The sequence below is a fragment of the Mirounga leonina genome, unplaced genomic scaffold (genome assembly GCF_011800145.1).
Source record: "Mirounga leonina isolate KUSES-001 unplaced genomic scaffold, KU_Mleo_1.0 Mir_178, whole genome shotgun sequence".
Lineage (NCBI taxonomy): Eukaryota > Metazoa > Chordata > Mammalia > Carnivora > Phocidae > Mirounga > Mirounga leonina.
Window position 1 is genome coordinate 4,209,310 of NW_023270464.1, and position 6,799 is coordinate 4,216,108.

The following is a 6,799-nucleotide window of genomic DNA, read 5'->3' on the forward strand; positions in this document are numbered from 1 at the left end:
CTTTCTTTCTTTCTTTCTTTCTTTCTTTCTTTCTTTCTTTCTTTCTTATTTCTTTTTTTCTTTCTTTCTTTCTTTTCTTTATTCTATGCAAAATTTACTCCCGGGCCATAAGTTTTTGTTTCTTCAGTTTCTTCTGGGATATCTTTTTCTTCTGTGCAACCTCCTCTTCTGGTTTAGGAACAGTCTGCTCTTTTTTAGTGAGGATCATCTCAGCGTGGCAGGAAGAGCTCATGTATAGGTTAATCCAACAATGAGTCTTGTAAGTTCTACGCCACAACTTGGGTGATTTGTTCACCTGGATGTGCTCAATGGCCAGAGACTCTACATCTAAACCCTTAAGTTCAACATTAGTCTCTCCATTTTTAAGCATGTGCAGTAAAAATTCAGCACTCTTCTTGGGCCACCGACCCTGTATCCAGCCCCACTATTTGGCCTGGGCACACCTACCAACTCCACCATTGTAGTGACGGAATGGCACACCCTGCTTTTACAAAGTCTTTCAGATACTTGGTGATTTTTTGGATATGCATACCCTTGATGGCCTGGGCATTTTCACGTGTGTTCTTGAAGTGAACATGAAGTGTGGACAAAACAGGGTATTTCAGTTGTTCCTGGGTGTATTTTGGTCTGTGTGTTAGACACTATGTCCCAAAATTATAAGGAAAGTAAAACTTGTGTATATATATATATATATATATATATATATATATATATATATATATGGTAAAATTAAATAGTGAAAAAAGGACTACAATAAAGCATGTATCTATAAAAAATATAGGTGTGAAAAAATACAAGTTAAAAAGCTACTATGACATCAAAAACTAATGATGTACTATATGTTGGCTAACTGAACATAATTTAAAAAAACAATAAAAAAAAGTGAGCACGAAGATTTCAACCTCTTGATTTGCATGATTTTGTAGGGTTTTCTAGGTCAAGTGAATAGCGAACCATTTTCAGAGGTCACTGCAGGCCGCTTAGAGGAAGAGCTCCAAGCATGGTTCTGCTGTGTGAGCCTCCCTCACGTTTCAATTTCCTTTTTGAAAACAGGAATGAGAGTCCCTGTCCCATGGGTTGCATTAGGGAATAAATGTGATAACCTACACAATACTCTCAGCACTGTCACAGATGGGGTCTGTGAATGGCAGTTATCGTCATTCATGCATCAGCTATCATTCATGTCTCAGCTTCTATCTTTCTGGTGATGACTGTAACTGTAAGTTCTTACTAGTGGTCACTAGGACCACATTTTCCTTATCAAAGTAGGAAAATATGCACCTCTGATAAACTCAAAGTCAACTTATAGGCAGTTTTAATAGAAAAACCTAATTAATTGCAGTTTTTAAAAATGAGGTGAAATCTAAAAGAGAATTCCATAAACAGAATAGAGAGCCAAGAAGTAAGTCCATATAAATATGGGCAATTAATTTATGACAAAGTAGCTAATAATATACAATGCGGGAAAGGACAGTCTCTTCAATGGTGTTAGGAAAACTGGACAGCCACATGAAAAAATTGAAACTGGACTACTATCTTATATCACACACAAAAGTTAACTCAAAATGGATTGAAGACATGAATGTAAGACCTGAAATCATAAAACTTCTAGAATAAAACATAAGAGGTAAATTCCTTGACATGAGTCTTGCAGATGAATTTTTGGATTTGATACCAAAAGCAAAGGCAATAAAAGCCAAAATAAGTAAGTGGGATTACATTAAGCTAAAAAGCTTTTGCACAGCAAAGGAAACCATCAACAAAATGAAAAGGCAATGAAAAGGGGAAAAGTACTTGCAAATCATATACTTGATAAGGGATTAATATCCAAAATAGATAAAGAATGCATACAACTCAATAGCAAAAAACAAAACAAACAAACAAAAAAACCCCACCCAAACCCAAAACCAAACCAAACCAAATAAAACAAAACAAAAAGACAAAAAACCCCAAATAATCTAATTAAAAATGGCAGAAGATCTGAATAGACATTTTTCTAAAGAAGACACAGATGGCCACCAGGTACATGAAAAGATGCTCAACATCAGTAACATCAGGGAAATGCAAATCAAAACTACAATGAAATATCACTTCATACCTGTTAGAATGGCTATTATAAAAAATAAGAAATAACAAGTATTCACAAGGATATGGTGAAAAGGAAACCCTTATGTACTGTTGGTGGGAATGTAAATTGGTGCCGCCACTATGGAAAACAGTATGGAGGTTCCTAAAAAAAATACAACTACCATATGATCCTGCAATTCTACTTAGTAACAAAACCACTAATTTGAGAAAAAGATCATATATATATCTGCACCTCCATGTTCACTACAACATTATTCACAATAGCCAAGATAGGGAAATAATCTAAGTGTCCATTGACAGATGAATGGATAAAGAAAATGGATATGTCCTCACATGTGCACACACACATACCTCACACACTGGAATATTATTCAGTCATAGAAAATAATAAAATTTTTCCATTTATGACAACGTGGATAAATTTTGAGGGCATTATGCCAAGTGAAATAAGTCAGACAGAGAAAGACAAATACCAAATGATCTCACATGAGTAATCTAAAATAAAAACAAAAATAAGCAATTAGATACAGTTAGATACAGAGAACCGGGCATTTGCCAGAGGCGAAGATGGGAGTTTGGTGAAATGGTGGAGGGGGTCAAAAGGTATGAACTTCCAGTTATCAAATAAAGAAGTCCTGGGAATGTAACACACAGCATATGACTATAGTGAATAATATTGTATATTTAAAAATTGTATGGTGACAAATGTTAACTAGACTTATTCTGCAATATATTCAAATGTTGAATCATTATGTCATACTTCTGAAACTAGTATGTCATATGTCAATTATACCTCAATAAAAAAATAAATAAAGCGTAAGAGGAATCCATAGACTTCAAGTCAAAGTCTCCATTTAGTCCCTTAAAACTTTACCTCCTTTTGCCCATATTAACATATTATGTTATGTTGTTATGTTATGTTGTGCTGCGCTATGCTGTTATGCTATGTTATTTTATGCTATGTTATGTTATGTTATATTCCATCCCATAATAGAGTTTTAAAGACATTGGAGTGCTTGAATACTTGAGATTGTCCCTCATCTCCTGCCAAGATTCCCATAACAGCATAGCTCCATGGGTGGAGAAACAACTCTGCATTCCCACAATGCCCAGGAATCAGGTTCACCCAGTCACCACATGCCAATGACCTCTTATCTTGCAAGCTATGCATCTTTGCTGACAAGGACAGCATTAGAGGGCAGCACGGTCTCCAGAAACTGTACCAACGCCTTAGGCTTTAATGCGCAAGACTGCCCCCATGTTCACTTACCATTCAAGAGCTAAGGGAGATGATTACCTCCACAGACCAATCCCCAACAATGGTTCCTCTAGCACAAAAGATACTAGAAATAAAAAAGTCATGCCATGCCCTTCTGAACTGAGAATTAGGAACTTCAGCTCTCCATCCTAAGGGAAGGACCTGGTAAAGATTTACACTAGCAATGAGTTCTCTGCCCGGTGACCATGAATGACAGGGATCCTCCAGTGCCAGCAGAGGTAAAATGACTTTTGAGTGGATGGACTTGGCTCCAGACAGGCTCACTTTGTATACTGTCAAATCATTAAACAAATGTTCATCCACTTCCTCAAGCAAAGCTGGAGAGGACAATGTTGACATTTGGGGGTATCCTCAAAGCACTCAGCCTCCTCACCCAGCCAGTGTTAGGAGATACACACAAGCTCAGGCAGCTGGGATTATGGCATTGCTCATTGCTTTATTATGTCCTTTAAAGCAAGCTTTAAAGCTCAGAAAATTTATAAGAATGTATATATACATAGGCATACATACAAATATATATACAGCTTGTACACTTAACCCAAGGAGATTGGTGGTGATAGAACTCCATTATATTATAATGTTATTAGCATGGAGGGTTTTTTTTAAGATTCTATTTATTTGACACAGAGCAAGAGAGCACAAGCCGGGGGAGCAGCAGAGGAAGATTCCCACTGAACAGGGATCACGACCTGAGCCAAAGGCAAATGTTTAACTGACTGAGCAACCTGGGCACCCCTAACATGGAGTTTTGTTTGAATAATGTCTTTTTTAATATGACAGTTCCATTTTACATTTTTCTCAATACAGTACTGTTGGTGATATTACCAAAGATGACAAAACTCTATATAGTGTATGCTGATTGGTCAGAGTCACTTCATTGCCAGACATAGAAATGACGTTTTCAAATTCAAACTGTAATCCTCCCAAATGTCTACTGAGCTAATGAATCACCATCACCAAAGGCAGAACTGGTTGTTACTCTCCAACGTAACAAATGGGATCTTTCTTCTGTAGACCTCCTCCAGGGTAGGCCCTCAGGCTGGTCACACTGCAGGCCACTTCCTTCCACCCCAAGTGCCTGGAGTTCTCTGAACCCTCACTGACAGAACTAGTAAGAGACAAGCCTAGGAAACTCCCCAAACCTTTTGTAAGGAGAAACTATCTGTGCGGGCTGGCAGCACTCCCTTCCCCCACAGCAAATCTCAGCACCACTAGGAGAGGGGGTAGGTCAGAGAGATAAATGGCAGCAAGGGCCAGGAAAGCAGGCCTAGCTCAGGGTAGGTTTTGAGAACCACTTCATGATTGCTCCCCTGGAGAGCTTGCAGTATGAGAAATACAGCCCCACTCCCAGGCTCCCATTCTTGGCTGTGTTTACCAAAAGCTCAACCAAGACTTCATCCTCAGAGAAGAAACCAAAAAGGAATTCTTCCTAAATGCTCTTCCTCCCTAATCTGGTGTAAATGAATGGCATGAAGGAAAGAGAAAGAAAAGTAAATAAACTCCAGGTTTTGTGGGCATCAAATTTCAAGAAAGAAAACAGAACTGAGCTCAATAATGATCCCAATCTTTCTTTCTTTAGCAAGGATTAAAATAGGAATAAGATAGCCTCTATCTTCAAAAACCTCTAACTAAAGGGTCATAATCTTATTGTGCACTCTAATCAGTTAATTCAGTTACAGGCATTGTAGTGATATCATGCAAGTTTCTTGATGTGTATGTTTCCTGCCTCTCCTGCCTTCCCAGACCAATATGAAGTGTATTTCACTTGGTTCAGCTTCTTTGACCTTCCCACACCTCCAAGAAGAGGCTATTTCTCCAATACTGGTCCTTAGAAATATGTAATGCAGAATCAGAGAAATATGCGAGAAATATGGAATGTGAGGAGTTAGATGAGGAAGAGAGGACTAAGAAAGAGGCTAAACAAGAGTGGGGACAGGAAGGAGAGAGAAAACAGTCACATCTCAGAGAACCAGTGTGGAGAGGAGTAATGATAGAGGAGGATTGATAATCAGAGTATGTGGAAAATAGAAAAATAAGAACTGAGGAGGACAGAAAAGGGGTGTGTGGCAAGATAGATTTCCCATAGATTGGTAGATTGGTTCTTTTTTCATGCTTTTCAAAAGATGCAGACTGGTATTTCTTTTGAAATTCGTATTAGCTGCTGTGACTGCCATTCTTTGAATATGACTCTTTAGAGAGACAGAACCACATGGATCTTGAGACCATAAGACTTTCTTAGTTCTAGTCCAGCTATCTCATCTTACAGCTGAGGAAACTGCAGCCCAGAGAAGTAAAATCACTGGCTTCAAAAATGTATGACAGTCTAGCAACAGAATTTTGACTGATTCCCCTTGCTTCTTAGTCGAGTGTAGATTCTACCACCCTAAACTAAAAAGACGTTTGTTCCTAAACATACTCACACACAGACACATCTTTCCTCCCCCACGAGCATGCCTCACTTTCTAAGTCTTATGAAAAGATAAAAATTTCACACTCTCTCTTTAGTAGAAAGAAGTTAAACTGAAGAAAAAGTGCCTCACCACAATAGAAGATGTTCCACAAATAAATTAGGTTCTGGGGCTGGGAGCCAGCAACCACGCCTCATATGAATAGATTAAAGGCAGAACCTTACCTTTTGGAGGCACGCTCTGAAGTTAAAAGAAGGAAACCACAGATACTTGGATGTTTAAAAGGTCCTTGCGACTGAGTAGGTCTCACATTCCATCCAACAGATGGCAGTAGCAACATATTAAAAATAAGCACTTAGAAGTCCAAAGTTCAAAAATAAAAAGAACCAGTAAAATGAGACATAGAATCTTTCTGTTCTCATCAAAATCAAGTTACCCATCCACTCTTCTTGAAGCAACATGGCATTGAAACAAACAAAAATACCCACCTGACTACTACTAGATAAAATCAACTAACAAGGCAGTAATAACATGTTACTAATTAGAAATTATAACTAACAGTTGCTTTTGTGTTTTGTTTTTATTAGAAGGATTAAAGAACATTATTCCTCTTGCCTGTTGAATTTAACTAGACTTAAGTGAGTGAATATAGTTGGTTTTCCACATGCCAGCTTACTTGAAGGAAAAATAAAAGGAAACTCTTGGTTGCTAACAATTGTTTAAGCACCACCTAATTTTTGGAACTTATTACATTTGTGAGCATTACTACACTTCTAGTTTTCACACTGAGAAAGCATTTATAATGGAAAGCAGTGACTCTTTCTCTTCATTTGGGATTATACTTTATTATTTAAGTTATAGAAAAGTCAAGTAGATAATGCAATTTATTGCAATTGCAACTGTATTCTGATATGGAATACCTAGTAAAATAATTTTTTTGTGTGTGGTACTGCATAAAAAAATACATTTCTGAAACTCTCTTTTTCATTCAATTTTCATTCCTCCCTTTTTTTTTTTCTTTCCA

At 37.5% G+C, this 6,799-nt stretch overlaps 1 pseudogene; it reads right to left on the reverse strand.

Annotated features, from left to right (window-relative positions):
- Nucleotides 1-93: 93 nt before the first annotated feature.
- On the reverse strand, nucleotides 94-957 carry LOC118023179 (annotated as a pseudogene).
- Nucleotides 958-6,799: the final 5,842 nt, after the last annotated feature.